This window comes from Neomonachus schauinslandi, chromosome 13 (assembly GCF_002201575.2).
Source record: "Neomonachus schauinslandi chromosome 13, ASM220157v2, whole genome shotgun sequence".
Taxonomy (NCBI): Eukaryota; Metazoa; Chordata; class Mammalia; order Carnivora; family Phocidae; genus Neomonachus; species Neomonachus schauinslandi.
This window is the reverse complement of record NC_058415.1, coordinates 77,917,881-77,937,867: the sequence shown is the minus strand read 5'-3', so window position 1 is coordinate 77,937,867 and position 19,987 is coordinate 77,917,881. Positions and strand designations below refer to the sequence as shown.

The 19,987-nt window shown below is 40.7% G+C and overlaps 1 pseudogene; it reads left to right on the top strand.

Moving 5' to 3' along the window:
- Positions 1–5,565: 5,565 nt before the first annotated feature.
- Positions 5,566–5,921, top strand: LOC110581781 (annotated as a pseudogene).
- The last annotated feature ends 14,066 nt before the right edge of the window (positions 5,922–19,987 follow it).

Here is a 19,987-nt window from a genome sequence, read left to right as displayed (position 1 = left end):
TTAGCATACCAGACCTCCCGTAATAATCTCCATGGCTAAACACAATCACCCATGTAACATTTGCATCGCAAATCAAATTCATTCTCCAGAAAACAAAGCCTAACAGATTGAAAATTTATTAGCATCTGCTGTGCTGTGATTATGGCTTTGAAAATGATTCACATCACATGTGTAAAATGCACAAATACATTTCACCATTGCAAAATACACGGCATTTTGGTTGTATATAATGAAAGATTTTATCTAACACAGGATGCTGCCTTTTTTTTTTTATTGCTCCCTGCCAAGAGAATGCTTGGAATGCTTTTATTGGTTTAATATAATAATAAAATGAGATTGCACCCAATACGAAAGCCAGAAGGACACCCATCTTGAAGAAGGTGGATTAATTGATTTCTCTGAGGACATAAACTACCCTTTTGTGAATTTAACTTTGAGAAAGAGGACTCTTTGAGTAATCACATTTTGAGGTGTCCATTCTCCAAACACAATTTTATTGTTACAAATGAAAAAAATACCACTTCCACCCCCTACCCCCTCAAGAAACTGAAAGGATTATGTGTTTTCATTGAGTCTATAGGATTTCTAAGGCCACTCACATCTGTAGATGAGGCTGTGGGAGCTATCAGTAGAGGACTCTGGAAGAATAACCCCAAGCTATAATATATATTTGGGTTTCACAAAGGCTGGGTCCCATCTGTTAGTCAGTTAAGTAAACCCATGGGGGGGGCGCCTGGGTGGCTCAGTCCTTAAGCATCTGCCTTTGGCTCAGGTTATGATCCCAGGGTCCTGGGATTGAGCCCCACATCAGGCTCCTGCTGGGCGGGAAGCCTGCGTCTCCCTCTCCACCACCACCCCCCCCACTTGTGTTGCTGCTCTCGCTATGTCTCTGTCAAATAAATAAATAAAATCTTTAAAAAAAAAAATAAGTAGACCCATGGAAGATGCAGGTCCGTAGTTGTTTACAATGCCTAGTGCTTTGTGTCTCTCCAAGGAAATTAAAACTGCAGGAGAAAATGGTTTTTATTGAAATTAAATGATTTTTATGAATTTATTTAAGTAAATATCAAAGAATGAGGAAAGGTATCTAAGTGGTGCTGTAGCACATAGTAAGACTTCAATAAATAGTTGCCAAATGAATGGATCAATAAGTAAATGGTGTGCACCATAGAGAGAAAAGTGAATGAGGATTTATCTCGTTGCTGGTACAGGACAAATTCCCTGCTTCTGACGTATAGACTCAAGGCAGGATAACCTCATGATTAAAAACATGAAGGCAGCCTGCAGAAGTTGAAATTACCAGCTCTGCATCTTATTAAACCATGTGACTTTAGAAATGCTATTTAACATGTGTCTCTCCTTTCTTACTTGTGAAATAGAAAATATTAGTAACATCAAATATGATAATAATACCTACTCTATAATCTGTGTGATGATGATAAGAGTTTATTTTAGGTGCTCTGAATAGTGTGTGACACATGGTAAATTCCACATGAATGTTAGCTATTATTATGTAGAAATTCTAGAACTACCATTTGAAGCTGGATCTATTTCCAAACCCTCTTCCCCACCACTCTATCACATTAACTTCTTGTGGAAATATGTAATAGGTGACCTCTCAAATCATGCCTTGCAAACTTGAATGTGTATATTTCTATCTTTTTAAAAGTGGGAGTCACAGAGCAGGAGTGGGGTCATTGAAGTTCAATGTTTTATGAACTACCAAAAGTATTAAAAAATTTTATTAAGATTTTATACAGAATCTAACACATTCTGTATAAAAAAAAGCTGAACCTTCCTACTTTAAGTGGAAGTAAAGGACCAGGAGCTTTATTTCAATGAGTTTTACCTTTGTCCCAGGGAATAAGCTTTTGGGACCTTCCATGAACTTCCCATTTGCCTTTCTAGCTGGAAAATGAGAAAGACACCTTCCGTTGTTCTACTGAGAACAGTGGAAATGTGAAGTCTTACACCAGAGCAAGAATTACAAAAATGAAGAAACAATAAAAAATTATGGTTTACCATTAACCCTATTGTACCTAAATTTGCTTTAAATGGCATTTTTTTTAATTTAAAGATTTAATTAATTAATTAATTAATTTATTTATTTATTTATTTATGAGAGAGAGAGGGGAAGGGCAAAGGAGGAGGGAGAGGAAGAAAGAATCTGAAGAAGACTCCATGCTGAGCCTGGAGCCCCATATGGGGCTCAATCTAATCATGACCTGAGCCAAAACCAAGGGTTGGACGCTTAACCCACTGGGCCATCCAGGCACTCCTAAATATCAGTTTTGAATAGTATGTTAAAATATGGTGCATATGAGGAATTTTAAGCATTCTTAGTAATTAACCACTTGTCAGGCTTATAGAAATACTACTTAATTTTATTTTAAGTCAAAAATGATCTCACCCATTTTTTCTAATAATCTTAAAGTCAAAAATGATCTCACCCATTTTTTCTAATAATTTTATTAAATTATCATCTTGTCTGACTTGTATCAACTTTCCTGCCTTCTGGGCCCAAGATTACAGGTCTTCATGGGTCCTGTAATCTGCTAATTTATGTCACTAAAACCGTCTAGCTATCCTCTAGATTATATGGATTTTTCTTCCTAGAGACACCTTTCCTTTGAATTCTTTAAGCACCTGGTATCTCCTGTAGTAAACCTGGAGTCACAACTGTGTTCGGTGACTGTGACAGAGAGATTTATAATAAGAAATATATATTTGGTCTTTATCCCTGTTTTTGGCTCCTGAAACACTTGGAATTTCCTAAGTGATAAGGGTGATAGAGGTATTTTGATATTCATATAAACCCCTTTCAACCACACCTGAGTTTATGTTAATGAGAGACTTTTGGAAAGTGCCTAAGGCTGGGGGCTGGTTGCCAGGGGAACCAACCTTGTGATTAGAGAGTTGGAAGGTCAGCCCCACCCTGCTGATCTTGGGGAGGAAAGAGGGACTAGAGTCTGAATCAATCACCAATGGCCAATCATGCCTATGTAATGAAAGCTCCATAAAAACCCCAAAGGACAGGGTTCAGAGAACACATGGAGGGGGTGGGGGACGGGCAGCCTGGAGAGGACACCATACCCTTTCCCTATGCCTTGCCTATGCATCTCTTTCATCAGGCTGCTCCTGAGCTGTATTTTTTCATAATAAACCATTAATCTCGGAAGCAAAGTATTTTTCTGAGTTCTAGGAGTCATTCTAGCAAATGAATTAAACCCAAGGAGACAGTTGCAGGAACCTCTGATCTACAGCCCCTGGTCAGAGGCACACGTGACAACCTGGACTTGCAATCGGTATCTGAATGGGACCTGGGGGTAGCAGTGCTGTTGGATTGAGGCCTTAACCTATGGGACTGATGCTATCTCCAGGTGGACAGTGTCAGAACTGAGTTGGACTGTGGGACACCCAGCTGGTGTCTGAGAACTGCTTGGTGGTGTTAGAAAAAAAAAAACAAACCCACACATCGGGGCGACCACATAAAATGTTTGGTGTACTTGCCTCCTTATTGATCTGTGCTGATCACATATACTGGCTTCCTACTGCTCCTGAAACTGGGTTTAACCCCTCACTGATCACCTTCCACATTAACTGAATCCAATCCTAGGTTCAGATCCTTTGCCTGCTAATGTCCACGCCCTCACACCCCTAAGTATAACTGGACCAAGGCATAAGGGCAGTGGCCATATCCTGAACATCTGTCCTCATTGTCGCCAAATGACAATTCTCATTGAATAATCAGCCCTCACTTTCTGAGTAACTATTCACTGGTGAGCTGCCTCAGTAAGTTTATAGGGCTTCCCTCCTGCTCCTGAGCTCCTTAGTTTCTTTCAGTGCCTGGAGTATTCTAGGTGCTAAGCTCAGGGGACTAGGTGCTAAGCTCCTTTTTGAGGACGACCAAAGGCTATGTCTTTGTCTGTGCCCAGGAATTGAGTCTATTCACCTCTTTATCAGAGCCAGCAAAATAAGTGCAGTGATGGAGAGATATAAAGGACCACCCCAGACAGATGGAGAATCAGATTGTAATGAACAACTTTTCATTGCACCTCACTGCAGTTCAGTTGGGCAGTGCAGCATGCGGGCTTCCTGTCTGTGATGGCCTCATTTACCAGGAAGGTGTTATGGCTTAAGAGACCTGCAGAGGGTATCTGTCACCACTGCCCAAATGAAGAGGGTGAGAGTCTGATTAAATAAACACACACACACACACACACACACTTTCCCATTTCACTTTAAAAATCCAGAGTGAAAACTGCTCCAAACTACAGAAGTTAAACTGTTATATCTCAGCTGTTCACTCTTTCATTATTGTTCATGGGAAACTAAAGGATATCAGAGTAGAACGGAGTGGGTCAGGCAAGGAGAACAAGGCTGACAATCCCTTTTCTTTCTTACTCAGCATGGACCTTGGAGAATAACCTTTAGGTCAGTGAATGGCCATTTGCATGCTTTCATGAACTTGAAACACATAGCCGGGTGCATTTATTCATTTAACAAATATTATTGAGGACCTATTACATGCCACTCCCTGTGCTTAGCACTAGAGATACAAAGAAGAAAAAAGAAGACATTCTATCTTCTTGGGCCTTGCAATTCATGAAGTCCATACCATTTTCCTGTATGGCAGATTTTTATGCTAGTCTTTCAAACATGAACATCAACCTTCTAGATTGGAGACTTAGGGAAATATGGAGGCCAGAGATAGGGGAAATTTCCTACCTCACTCCAGTACATATTTTATTTTAATAAATATTAAGTGGAAATACATAAGTCTCTCATAAAATATTATGTGTCTTTTAGCATAGCCTTTGGCACACTCTATTATAACTACTTATTTCATCATATTCCTTCCCACCGGACTGCGAGTTCCATGATTGTAGGAATTTTGTGTCTCCCATTCACCAAGGAACCCCCTGTGTCTAGCAGAGTGTCTAGGATAAAGCAGATAATTAATAAGTTTTGATTGTACTGCTGAATTAATGAAAGTGGACATGAAGACTTTTTCTTGACCTTACATGTAGAATTGACCCTTGAACTATGTGGGGGTTAGGGGCACTGACTATCCTGCACAGATGAGAATTCATGTATAATTTTTCACTCCTCAGAAACTTTCCCAATAGCCTACTGTTGACCAGAAGACTTAGTGATAACATAAACAGTCGATTAACACATATTTTGTATGTACTATATATGTATTCTTACAATAAAGTAAGCCAGAGAAAAGAAAATGTTAAGGAAAAAAAAAGAAAATCATAAGAGAAAATATATTTATAGTACTGTAACATAAAAAATCTGCATGTGAGTAGAACTGCGTGAAAGTAGACCCACACAAATCAGACCTGTGTTGTTCAAGGGTTAACTAATAGGAAGTTTTGGGAATCAGCAAATGAACTTGATGACAGGAAAATAATAACCAGCACTTGTCTAGAATCTTTGCCATATTCCAGCACACTGGGAATATTGTATCCCAATAACTTTAGAGGGCAGACTTTTTGGGGGAAAAAAAAAAAAAGACTAGGCTTCTCTCTGGGGCGGCACCACAGGAGAAAGGCCAAGATGGCAGATGATTTCACCAAGGCTCAGGCCAGGTGCACTGGCAAAGACACAATTTTCAGGAAGACCATTCACAAGGAAATCCCAGCCAAAATCATTTTTGAGGATGACCAGTGTCTTGTTTTCCATGACCTTTCCCCTCACGCACCAACACATTTTCTGGTGATACCCAAGCAGAAGGTGATGACAGAAGTCTTCTTGGACATTTAATGATGACTGGCAAGAAATGTGCTGCTGATCTGGGCCTGAAGAAGGGTTATCAAATGGTGGTGAATGAACGTTGAGATGGGGCACAATCTGTCTGTCATGTTCATCTCCATGTTCCTGGAGGTTGGCAGATGACTTGGCCTCCTGGGTAGGCATGTTTTTTGTTGTTTTTTTTTTTTAATCTTTTTTTATTGTTATGTTAATCCCCATACATCACATCATTAGTTTTATATGTAGTGTTCCATGATTCATTGTTTGTGCATAACACCCAGTGCTCCATGCAGAATGTGCCCTCCTCAATACCCATCACCAGGCTAACCCATCCTCCCACCCCCCTTCCCTCTAGAACCCTCAGTTTGTTTTTCAGAGTCCATCATCTCTCATAGTTTGTCTGCCCCTCCGATTTCCCCCCCTTCATTCTTCCCCTCCTGCTATCTTCTTCTTCTTCTTTTTTTTTTCTTAACATATATTGCATTATTTGTTTCAGAGGTACAGATCTGAGATTCAACAGTCTTGCACAATTCACAGTGCTTACCAAAGCACATACCCTCCCCAGTGTCTATCACCCAGTCACCCCATCCCTCCCACCCCACCCCCCACTCCAGCAACCCTCAGTTTGTTTCCTGAGATTAAGAATTCCTCATATCAGTGAGGTCATATGATACATGTCTTTCTCTAATTGACTTATTTCGCTCAGCATAATACCCTCCAGTTCCATCCACGTCGTTGCAAATGGCAAGATCTCATTCCTTTTGATGGCTGCATGATATTCCATTGTATATATATATCACATCTTCTTTATCTGGGTAGGCATGTTTTAAGGGATAATTTTCCCTTCTCTAGGCAATTATCAATATTTGCAAATTCTAATATGTTACACAATACACTTATATTTGCCTGTGTTTAGAGAGATTAAGGAAATAATTTTTAAAAATCCATACATAATAAAAGATAATGTTGCATGGTTTACAGTTTTTTTTCTTTAGAGGACTAAAACATAAAGATTTCAAGGAAATCTCCCTGTTCATACAACTACTTAGAAGCAAAGCCAAGATTCATACTCAGATCTGCTTAACTTCATATACTGAGAGCTTTATCAATATATTGAATATTCTTGAGCTATATAGAATGGCCTACTGTAACAAGATGCAATTTAAAGAGAAAAAAAATGTAGGCTTTATGTTTTGATACTTTAGCACTCCAGTGCAGAAGGAATAAGGAGGACTGGCAGAAAATCATATGGAAAAAACAATTGTCAAAAGTAAGCAAAATTTGAGTCAGCAATACAATATACCTGCCAAAAAGTCTACTGTAATTAAGTATTTAACTAACCAACTGATGGTGATGGTAATCTTATGCTTTCTACAGATGCTTACACCAGAGCTAGGGAATGTCTGGTTCTGGGCAGCATATGCCTAATGGGATATTATCAAACTGAAGCATGTCTAGAAGAAAATGACTACCATTGGGGTAGAGGGTCAATGACTTGTCATAAAAAGAATGGGACTCAGTTTATCCCAAAGTAGAACAGATGTGAATGAAGGTATTATGATTATAACCACACCATAGCTGAAGGGCCATCACAGGCAGAGGTTGTAGACTTGTTTTGCCTGGTCCTAAGGAATAAAATTTCAATCTGAATGGAATCCTCAGAAAGAGATCTTTAATTCAAATGAGAAAGAACCATGGCGAGATGGAGTATGTTACCCTGAGAGCACTGGAACTTTCTTTTCCATGCCAATGTCCCAGGAGACCCTGAGAGGCCACAGTTTAAGTCATTGTAAAGGGGATTGAACTTACGTGGCTGGACAGTGTAGGAGTCATCAACTACAAGGAGTACATACCACTACCTTCCCATGCAGGCTCATTAAAGGCATCACTAATCAATCATGGCAATTTTCACGATGCTTCCTCAGATTCTTTCCAAACACAGAACTCCAGGCAACCATGTCCAACTGGTTAGAGTTAGCATGTGAAATGAAACACTGTCCCTCTGCCCATATGAGGTATACATGGTATAAAACATGGTCAGTTCAAGAGCTTTTGGAGCTTTTAAAAACTGCAGATTCTCAGGCTCCCCCCTAGCTCTCCTCAAAAAAAAAAAAATGTATTTAAGTTCTGAACCGAGGAATCTGAATATCAAAATTATCTCCAGCTGACTCAGATGTGTTGAGTCTAGCATAGTCTGGCAAACTGGTACTTAGCAACAAGTAATAAAAGATCCATCCCAATCCTTCGGATCTGTGATTCTTCCAGAATCAAATAATCAAGAACAAAAGTTTGAGTGTTTATCTTTGTTTATACATACATGTATTACCCATGCATGCAGTAGTCATGTTTTCCATGTTTTCCCCCTCTGGACGAAATTTTGTGTGCAAACCATCCCACAGTACAGATTTATGTATGCATCCATCTCCTGACTTGCATTAACTGGATGAATCACACTACCTGTTAGAGTATAAAAGAGCAAACATTAGTAAAACTGATAATGCGCCTTGTGGTGGTGACTCAACCAAAGCAAGCACATCTGTCACGGAGGAGCAGCCTGCCAGCTCTGCACCAGGGGAAATGCGATTGAATAATAATGCACCAGACATAAAGCAACTTCAATAATGCTCTCTGCCAAGCTAAATCCCCTTAAGTTGGAAATGTGTGCATATACTGGGCAAATGCACAGTCACATCGTATAAAGAGGCCAAAGACTTTGTACTCAGAATATAACATCTTACAATCATAGACTCACCCAACAAGCATCAGGCCTATGTTAAGAACTGAGAAAACAATGATAAGCACAGCAGACTCATTCCCTGCACTTCTGCCTCTTCAAGAAGAGTGGTGGAAGCAGAGGACTATGTTTGGAAATAAGAGTCAAAGCTAGGGAGGAGGCCAAGGTGAGCTCATGTAGAGTCTTGTAGGACAAGACATATTAAGATATTTGATCTTTAACTTGACAATGAGAGAGTGTCAAGCCATGAAGAATTTTAAACAGAAGAGTGTATCTTGCATGTAGAAAGACCACTTGGGCTGCATTGTGGAGAAAGGAGAGAGGCCAGGACTGGAGGGAAATATACGTATTAGAAGACTGTGTATCAGTGACACATTGGGAACAGCCTTCTGGCTGAAGAGAGATGACTGTCAACATCTATATACAATTACAAGTTCAGTCACTTCAAGTTGGTAGCACATAACCAACAGGATTGGAGCATTTACACCATGGAAATTGGCAGATACTACAAAAGATTTCCCCCCTCAGAGAGCCGGTTGTTAAACAATTGTCAGCACACCACAACTGTGCCAAGCACATACTCTGTGTCTACACACAGTATAAATGAAGGCACTGATACAAAAACCTAATTCAGAGGACCTTCACTATGGAACTGAACACAGAGAGACAGTTTGTTGATGAGAATACCTATCACTCATAAAGGGCTTTACCATTTGCAAGATAGTTTTATATTTATCTTCTTCTTCTTCTTTTTTTTTTTTTGAGACAGAGAGAGAACACGTGAGCAGGGAGGGGCAGAAGGAGAAAGAATCTTAAGTAGGTTCCACACCCAGCACAAAGCCCAACCAGGGCTCTATCTCATGACCCTGAGATCAAGACCGGAGCCGAAATCAAGAGTCAAACCCTCAACCAACTGAGCCACCCAGGCGCCCACTTATATATATCTTCTGTTTGCCTTTCTTTTTTGCAAAATGAAGATAATTGTTATCTTTATTTTACAAACAAGGAAAAGCTTAATGGAGATAACAGAATTTTTGAAAGGATTGAATGAGAACATTTAGGCAAACACTAAACAAAATGCTGGGCACACATTAAGTGCTTAGTAAATTTTAGCTATCATTGTTGTTATTATTAGAAACAATTATTGTAGTATCAAAACCATTCTGTAACCTAGACATCATAGATAGTATTTTTTTTTAAAGATTTTATTTATTTATTTGAGAGAGAGAGAGAGTGTGTGAGCAAGCACGAGCAGCGGGTAGGGGCAGAGGGAGAGGGAGAAGCAGGCTCCCTACTGAGCAGGGAATCCAATGTGGGACTCGATCCCAGAACCCTGGGATCATCACCTGAGCCGAAGGCAGATGCTTAACCAACTAAGCCACCCAGATACCTGACATCGTAGATAGTATTAACTACATTTCCTTAATGGTGCACTTAGGACTCAGAAAACTGAAATCACATGACTGAGACCTAGATTAGAAAGAACAGAAGAGTGACCTAATTCCCGAAGTGCTTTTGACTCCTGGTCCAGTGTTAGGCCCACAGGACATGCTGAAGTTTATTCATTCATTTATTTATCCATCTGTTTACTCAACAAGTATGTATTAGATACCTACTACATGCAAGTGTTATTATGGAGAAGTAGCAATAAGCCAAAACCTACCTTTTCTCTCATGGAGCAAACACTGGAGTGGGGAATGGCAGAATTAGCACATTAAAAACACATAACTAAGTATATCATAAATGTTGGGTAGTGTAAGTGCTATGAAGAATAAGAGATGGCCTTTGTGAAGGGGAGAGTGTAGAGAGATGGTGTTTTAGGTAGGGTGGTCCCTGAAGATCTCTCTGTGGAGACTGCTCATGTGACTCCATGAAGAGAAAGGGCATCTTGGGAAGAACCGTCCATTTGGAGGGCATGGTAAGTGTGAAGGCCCTGACCTGGGAGAGGGTTGGTATATTTGAGAAGGGCAAGGAGATCATCGTAACTGGAGCAGAATCAGTCTGAGAGGGGAGAGTAATAGAAGATAAGATCAAAGAAACAGAAGCCGATCATAGAGGCTTTATAGGTCAAGGCCTGGTCTTTGGTGGCCTCCATTGAAATGTGTACATTGTAATGAATTTAGATTGCTTCCAGCGGAAGGTGGCAGATCTCAGTTAACATTCTGAAAACCTTTCCTGTAAGCTCATAGAATGTTCCCATCCAAATATAGAGGTTGGTTGGTCTCTCTGGATTCCTTCAGTCTCTCAGTCTTAATTTTTATCAGATAAATGTACATTCATTCATTCATTCACTTATTCTTTTTTTTCCTAAAGATTTTATTTATTTATTTGAGGGAGAGAGACAAAGAGAGAGAGAGAGAGAGTGTGTGCATGTGTGGGGGGGAGGGGCCGAGGGAGAGGGAGAAGCAGACTCCCTGCTTAGTGCAGAGCCCCACATGGGGCTCCACCCTGGGCTCCATGCAGGGCTCCATGAGGTGCTCGATCCCAGGACCCTAGATCATGACCTGAGCCAAAGTCAGACGCTTAACCAACTGAGCCGCCCTTATTCACTTATTTTTTATGACACTTCCACTCTGTGCCAGGCATTGTGATAGTCCCTGGGAACAAAACGTTGAACAAGGCAGTAGGGTCCCTTACCCCCAAGACGTTGGCAATTCAATAGGAAATGAAAGCATATCCATAGGTAATAAAGTGTAGAGTGACAAGAGCACAGAAATATTTTTAAAAAGCATGCTCCTATATATCCCCACAGTTCACACTCATAGGTACCCTGGTGCAGGCTGTTCTGAAGTACAAACCTGTGATCCACAAGGGTGATACAGCCTGTGAATGCAGAGCACAGCTTGCTTTGCCAAACATGGAGAAATTAGCAATGAAGACAGGAAAATATTATTTTGTTGTTTTTAACTAAACTCTATAACTGGAATAATATTACCTTTAATGAGGCTGGGGAACTTCCTCTGAGGAGTCTAAAGCGCTTTACCGATGTTATTCCATTAATTCTCCTTGTGTCTGGAACTTGGCACCTGAAGCACAATGCATTATGCAAAACCAAAGCACACTTTGCATAGAGAAAAGATTGTGTTTCAATTTTTCCCTTGCGCTCAACTTCAAAATGCTGGCAGATCTGCCATCACGACATGTATCCTATATCCATGCTCTTGATGTTAAAATCATCCTAGATGGCATATATCTATCTTATGGTTGAGGTGCAGGGGGTATGGGCAGAGAGAGAGGGAGAGGGAGAGAAAAAGAGAGGGAAAGAGAGAGAGAGAGAGAATTTCGGTGCATGTGGGAAAAAAATGTACCTGAAATCTTGCATTAGATTAAGGATTAGATTGTAGGGACCATTTGATTCAAAAAAAGTTTATGAAAACCTTCTGTAAAGTGCTGTGTGCATCTGGCTACAATGGTAGATAGATAACTAACTGCATGAGCAAATAGATTTGATGTATGCACCGTGTGCCCAGTCTGGTGCTAGACAATTTGTAAAAGGAAAATGAGATCAAGACAAGCTCCCTGTTTCAGTCTAGGAGAAACGACTGCCTTACATAAAGCAGTTAATTTACAATGCAAAATTAGGGCAAGTGTTAGATTGGGCGGTTTAGCCTCTAAGTGCTTCTTGGAGTTCAAAGAAGGCAAAAATCAATGTCGACTGGAAGGATAATAAAATCTTTATGATGAGCAATAGATCTGAACTGATCTTTGAAGACCAAAAAGGATTCAGAAAGGTGATTTTGCAATGGAGTTCCAGAGATGGAGAGGTTGCCTATAACTTAAATATTCTGAAATTCAGAGCAGCCAAAAGTGACCCATTCTTCCCTGGGTGAGGAAGGGCGGGTCCACATCACATTCTTCTCCCCACCCTAAGTATTCCCTAAACAGCGATGCTGAAATGATCCTGTGGGCCGCTTGTCACCTTCCAGTTCAAACTCCTCTTCACTACTTGGTCTTCATCTGCCCTGGATGGCCTCTGTCCCCCACTTCACTCCGATTGCCCTATATCCTGCCACCATCTCTATGGCCTCTCTCTCACCTCCACTCCACTCCACTTGCCTCTCCTCTCCTAATTCACCAGCAGCCCATGCACAAGCTTGGCCCCCCTGCTGGGTCCTCCAACACCTCTAACCCAATGCTTCTGGGGAAGCCCATGTTTCCCCCCCCCCCAAGGAAAGGCTAGGGACAAAGGAGGAGAAAGAAAATACCAAGAAAGAGTAATTTAAAACTGGACATCAGAAATCATCACAGCTAAAACTAAGGGACAGGATCACTCCCCATCCTCTCCATAGGAATCTCTTACTGGTTCCTGGCTCAGTGATTCCTGGACTGGGACCTACCCTCACCGTCTGTGCCACAGATGGTCTTTGCCACACTGCCTGGAGTCAGGCTCCCTGGGGCCGCACCTCAGGGACTTCGCTTTCCAGTTGTGAGGATCTGAGCACGTTTCTTCATCTGTAACTGGGAATAGTGGTACCTACTACAAGGGATTGCGCTAAGGATTAACTGAGTTAGAACAGGTAAAACACTTAGTGCCTGGAACACTTCCAAAAATGTGAGAAGGCTATAACTATTAACATTATTACCTTCACCAAATTTCTGGGCCCTGATATATTTTTCCCAGGAAACCTAGAGGAACCCAAACTCCCTGTGAAAATAACTTTTGTACTCAGGAATTCGGATCCCTTGGGTTTTTGTTGTTTTTGTTGTCTTTATATTTAATTTGTATCTTTTTTAAAAATGCCTTTATATTCTGAGAAATATTTGCCCACCCCATATTCTTAAAGATAGTCTCTTTTTTTTCCCCCTGGAAGTTTATAATTATTGCTTGTACTTTAAGTCCACAGTCCATCTGGAATTATAGTTTCTATATGGTATAACATGGGTAGTGTATTTTTCACTTGCCTATCCAATTGTTCCAGAACTGTTTATGGAAAATACTCTCCTTTTTTTCGCGGAATTGTTTTGTGTCCCTGTTGAAAATTAGCTGACTACGTATGAGTGGGACTACTTCTGGTTGGGTCCCTCAGTTTTAACATGTCCCAACCAGGTGATATCAGTCCTTCTTCCCTCGCAAAACATAAGGTCCATTTAAGATGGTTCAGAAAGAGTTTTATTCCTAAAAGAAATGCAGCTATCTTCATCAAGCATTTTTTTCTCCTCACCAGAGTTCCATAGAGTCATATAATCATAGAAAATAAAAGATCTGAAATGTTCCTTAGAGATCCATAGAGGTCAGTTGCTTCATTTTACAGATAGGGAAACTGAGGCCCAGAAAGACGAATGTGATTTGCCAAGGCTACCCATATAATTAACCACAAAGACAAAACTAGACATCTGATTTCTTTCCCCTTACTTTAGATGTATGCCTCTTTCTGGCTCTGCGCCTTTATTATATCCTGTTCTAGCATGAAAATACCTCCACTTGTTTCAAAACCAAAGCAAGCCAGATTCAGAGCATGGGTGTCCAATGTCTTAAATTATATTTTTTAAGGTTTTTGAAGACCAATGACTAAGACAATCTTAACATTTCCCTCAATGTTACTAAATTCAGACAGGTTTCTTCCAGAGAACAGACCCCAGACTTACCTTTTCTTAGAACATTTATTTTAGAAAACTTGCAATTATTCTTTCTTTCTGTGCCCCTCTGAGATGTGAATCTTCCCCCAGCCTCTTAGCATTTTACAATTCAGGAATGTCTTCCCTTTGCTTTGAAACATTATCCTCAAGGAGGATAGCACCCCCATCTCCCAGTCTCCATGGGAGGGTAGGAATCAAATTTGCATAAGGGACAAACAACACACACACACACACACACACACACACACGGCCTAATCACCTTGACCAACCTTCCCCCAAGCTGTTCCAGTAATTTTCCATTAACTCATCCAGTGCAAATAAATAAATAAATAAATAAAAATAAAAAATAAATATTAAAAACAAAAATGACCCTGACTTTTGTTTCAGCAGAAATGAGCTCAGTCCTGTAATGAAGTCTCTTTCACCTGCTACAGTAGACTGAATAAAATCTGTGGTGCTATTTTTAACAAATGTCCGGTGCAATTTTACTTCCACACCAGGCCATCCAGGACAAAGGGTTACTCCAGCCCAGCTTCCTCTTTTGTTTGGGAAAGCACAAGCAAGCTAACTGGAAGCTGCCCAAACATTGCCGATTCATTTGCATTTAAATTGCCCAAATGGCATTTGGTAAGAGCTATTTGATGTCCAAGAAGACTTTGGAGGCTTTTAAACTTCAAAACAGAAGGTCAGGATTGATCAGCAAGAAAAGAACCTCAGTGCTAAGTGGCCAAGTTGAATCCCAGGATTCTGACCTGGGAAGCTGGTTTCAGCTTGAAGTCTGGGGGAAGTAAATCTTTCCATGTTTGCTCCAGGAAAGATGGTCAGGTCTGGACTGGGTGAGGATGACTTGGGGTCTTACTTTCTAGGCTGCTAAGCTACGACTCCCATGATCTGCTTGGAAACACATCGTTTATTTACTGAAAAAAAAATAGTGCATTAGTCATTAAGTTTTTTGTTGTTACTATTGTTCTCTTTTATTTTTTCATTAAATGTAGACAATATTAAATTAATTAGCAAGGAGGCCATTAGACTGAGGTGGTCCTGATGCCATGCTGGCCTACATAAGCAAACCAAAACCTAAGTCTGTAAATGCCTCAAGGTTATGAAATTGAAACCTAAGGACAACTAATCATGAATAGCCAACAAGGCTTTAAGCTATAGCCAATCAATAATTTTCCTTACTTTGTTTCTACCTTTTCTCCGTAAATATCTTTCCCAAAGCTCCTGTCCAAGAAGGGCTCCCAGCCACATCTGGTTTAGTGCTGTCTGATTCCAATCAATAAACTCTTCAAATTTTTAAAATGCCTCACTTTATTTTTATTCACTCATTTTACCTTAACTATTCTTATCTCATAAAATTAACAGAGAATAACAATGATAATAATAATGGGATGATGATGATGATTAATCCATCAATTTCTATGTGCTCATCCTTTAACATCTTTTTTAACTTTATTTATTTATTTGTCAGAGAGAGAGCACAAGCAGGGGGAGCAGCAGGGAGAGGGAGAAGCAGACTCTCCACTGAGCAAGGAGCCTGATGCAGGACTCGATCCCAGGACCCTGGGATCATGACCTGAGCCGAAGGCAGAAAACGCAGACGCTTAACCAACTGAACCACCCAGGCGTCCCCATCCTTTAACATTTTGAAGACCATGAAACCCAAGACAAGGGGTGACTCCAGCCCAGCTTCCTCTTTTGTTTACAACAACCCTATGAATTATTTTTTCTTTCCATTTATGAAAAAAATTAATTAAAAACACAATAACAACCGAGGCCCAGAAAGGTTAAGTAATCTGTCAAAGGTCACACAGCTAGTAATAGCAGGACCAGAATAAAACAAGCACACTAGTTCCGGAGAGTTAATAATATATGTAAAACAGGGCGCCTGGGTGGCTCAGATGGTTAAGCGTCTGCCTTCGGCTCAGGTCATGATCCCAGCGTCCTGGGATCGAGTTCCGCATCCGGCTCCCTGCTCCTTGGGAGCCTGCTTCTCCCTCTGCCTCTCTCTCTCTCTGTCTCTCATGAATAAACAAATAAAATCTTAAAAAAAAAAATGAAAAAAAATGAAGAAATAATATATGTAAAATATTAAGCTAGCTATTCTGCATATATAAGAGGAACTCAAGAAATGGTAATATCATTATCACTAATAATAGTAAATCCCAACTGTGCCCTTACTAATAGTCACTTTCCACACCAAACACTGTCTTGGACTTCTAACTTCCTATCTAGCCTTTGACCTCGTCAACTCTCCCACTGTCCCTCTCTATACAACTTCTGCAGCCAAGCTCTAAGTAAGACTTTTCTATTGTCACAAGTTTAACACAGCTCTCCAACTCAAACCATGTCTTCTTTGCTGAGCAAACTATGCAAGAACACAACAACAACAAAGGCAGTCAACAAATGACCCCAAAACCAAAACAAACAAACAATGGAGTGAGAAACCTGCAAAAGCAGAGCATTTAGGCGATGAATAAAAGGTTCACCCTTAGTACCTGACAAGATGCAAGCCCCCCTTAGTGCTTGTAAGGAGGTACAGCACAAGGAAGGGCCTGCGCACGGGCTTGAGGACAGAACAGAACTGGAGCATGAAGGCATTCTCGGCTGGGGCATCAATAGAAGCAACTGGGGCCATCATGGTGAGAGATAATGCAGAAAGTGGAATGTGAGAGACACACACGTGGAATGTGAGAGACACACGCGTGGAATTATTGAACAGCACGCTAAACTCTGCCAAGAGATGCAAGCATTGCTCTCTCAAACAGGAGACATTACCAAGATTACCGTAACTGAGGGGGGAAAGGCTTCGCTGCTCAGGGGCTACTCTAACCTGGCATGTCATTGAACTTTCCTAAGCTGAAATCCACAGTGCATTTATTTGCCACCTGCCCATTTTCCCTATATTTACAGTTTATCTTGTCTTGCTTCACAGAATAACAGCTCTTAAAAAAAGCCTTAAAAATCATCTCATTACAGTTCTTCGACGATGGACTCTGAAAAACAAACAGGGTTCTAGAGGGGAGGGGGGTGGGAGGATGGGTTAGCCTGGTGGTGGGTATTGAGGAGGGCACATTCTGCATGGAGCACTGGGTGTTATGCACAAACAATGAATCATGGAACACTTCATCTAAAACTAATGATGTAATGTATGGGGATTAACATAAGAATAAAAAAAAAATCATCTCATTACAGTTCTTCATTTACCAGTAAATACAAGTTAGTTTAAATATAGAGAATGAGTGGGGCACCTGGGTGGCTCAGTCATTAAGCATCTGCCTTGGGCTCAGGTCATGATCCCAGGGTCCTGGGATCAAGCGCCGCATCGGGCTCCCTGCTCCGCGGGAAGCCTGCTTCTCCCTCTCCCTCTGCCCTTGCTTGTGTTCCCTCTCTTGCTGTCTCTCTCTCTGTCAAATAAATAAATAAAATCTTCAAAAAAAAATAAATAAAATAAATATAGAGAATGAGTAAGTTAACCAAGATCACACAGCTTACTAGTGGCAGACCAGGGCCGCAAACAGGGCTAGGTTTGCACTGTATTTCAGGAACTTGCTTTGTTTTTCTCAATGAAATCCATGAATCAAATATTTTAAGGACCAAGGTTATGGGTTTTTCCACAAAGAGCTTAAGAGGTGCAAGTAAATTGCATTTAGACATTATTGTTTTCATTGACTCATTTAAAAGCCATAATGAGGGGCGCCTGGGTGGCTCAGTTGGTTAAGCGACTGCCTTCGGCTCAGGTCATGATCCTGGAGTCCCGGGATCAAGTCCCGCATCGGGCTCCCTGCTCAGCAGGGAGTCTGCTTCTCCCTCTCCCGCTCCCCCCTCTTGTGCTCTTTCTCTCTCTCACTCTCTCTCTCAAATAAATAAATAAAATCTTTAAAAAAATAAATAAATAAATAAATAAAATAAAAGCCATAATGAAAGAGGAAATCTGCGACGGAAACAAACTAAAATAAAGTAAGTAACGCTCTTCTAGTTCCTTCAGTCCACTGACTGGGAAAAATATAGTTTCTAGATACTGTGGTAGGACTAAAAACAACATAGACTAAAAAAAAAAAAAAAAAAAAATTGTTGCTGATGCTGCAGTTAATTGCAAATGATCCCACTACCCTGCATCTCCTGCTCTGAATGCTTAAGCACCTGGACCATCTAGTCTCAGACCCACTGCATACTCACCACAGTATGACATCACTCCTGGCAGCCTATGGTAAGGGTAACAAAGGTTTTTACCTGGGTTATTGCTCTTCTAAAATACAAAAAAATCCAACGGTACCATGACAGAAAAGAGCAGCTAGAAAAAACAGTTTATAACATTGTGCAAATGAAGAGGATTGCTGGATCCTCTTCAAACCCAACTTGCAGAGACATGGATAGAAGCACTTTTCCCTGGGGAGTGTTATGCAAAGAATAGGGGTGGGGGAAAGCATTTTCATGGATTTACTCAGAGAACAGATTACTTCTACTACTCCTACTACTAATAAATGTGTGCAAGCAGAGACACTGTAAAGACCTAAAGAAATGAAATTGGGGATTCACATAGGAAAATGCAAAAATGAGAATGATGATAGAGGAAGCTGAGTTTGAGGTGTCACCTGATGTATTTATTTATTTGTGTAAATTCAGTTCTTTAAGAAAAAAATTCTGGGGGACCCTGGATGGCTCAGTTGGTTAAGCATCTGACTCCTGGTTTCGGCTCAGGTCAGGATCTCAGGGTTGTGGGATTGAGCCCTGCCCCAGTGCAGAGCCTGCTTCAGATTCTCTCCTTCTCCCTCTCCCTCTGCCCCTCCCCATGCTCCTGCAAGTCTCTCTCTCTTCAATAAATAAATGTATAAATAAATAAAAAGAAAAAAAATTCTAGGATCCTTACCTTGTATCAAGTAGATTCTGTTCATGTTAATTTTTTTTTAAAGATTTTATTTATTTATTTGAGAGAAAGAGCACAAGCAGGGGGAAGGTCAGAGGGAGAAGCAGATACCCCGCTGAGCAGGGAGCTGACACTGGGTGGGGAGGCTGGATCCCAGGACCCTGAGATCATGACTTGAACTGAAGGCAGCTGCTTAACCGAATGAGCCACCCAGGCTCCCCTGTGCATTTATTTTTATGGGCAACCTTAAGTCAGTGCAATGGGCAGCAAGCACCCATGCTGGAGTTTGCAAAAAGTTCCTAAAATGGTTCAGCCATGTCAATAGAGTAATAATCATCAAAAGGCATATTAATATAGTTTTTTTTCCAGTAGGGAAAAGATGTATTCATATAGATTTTTTTTTTCTAGGTAGATTTCTTTGCCTCCATTTTGCAGAAGAAGGAATGGAGCCTTTGAGGAAAGTCAAACAACTTGCCCAAATTCACATGGCTAGTATCCCACAGAGGGAGCATGTAAAATCACATCTGTCTACCAAGCCCAAGTATTTCCAATAACATGTGGCTGCCTCCCAACATTAAAACATCTACATTTATTAGACTGCCTTTTTGCCTTTGCTTATTCCTCTCTGTCTGAAATACATTTCCTACACCACACTGTAGTTACTCAACTGTGTCCCATCCTTTGAGACTTGCTTCAAAGTCCATCTTCTCTGCAGAGCTGTATCCAAATGTCCCCAATTACTAGTCTCATCTACCTTTGGTCCTCATGTGGTTTTATATCTACATTTCTTACAATTGTCTCATTTTCTATTCAGTACCACAGCTAATTATATAAATGTCAATCTCTTCTCTGAGAAAGAAAAATCTTATTTTGCTTTCCAAACCTCACTGTATCTTAAACTGCAACTTATATGAGAGCAGAGATTAGATAGAATATGAACAAGACCTTTGGCCTTTGTATCAGAGCTCCTGCAAGTTCCAGATCTACCACATTACTGGGCACCATGCAAATCAATTAACATCTCTGAGCCTTACTTTCCTAATCCCTAT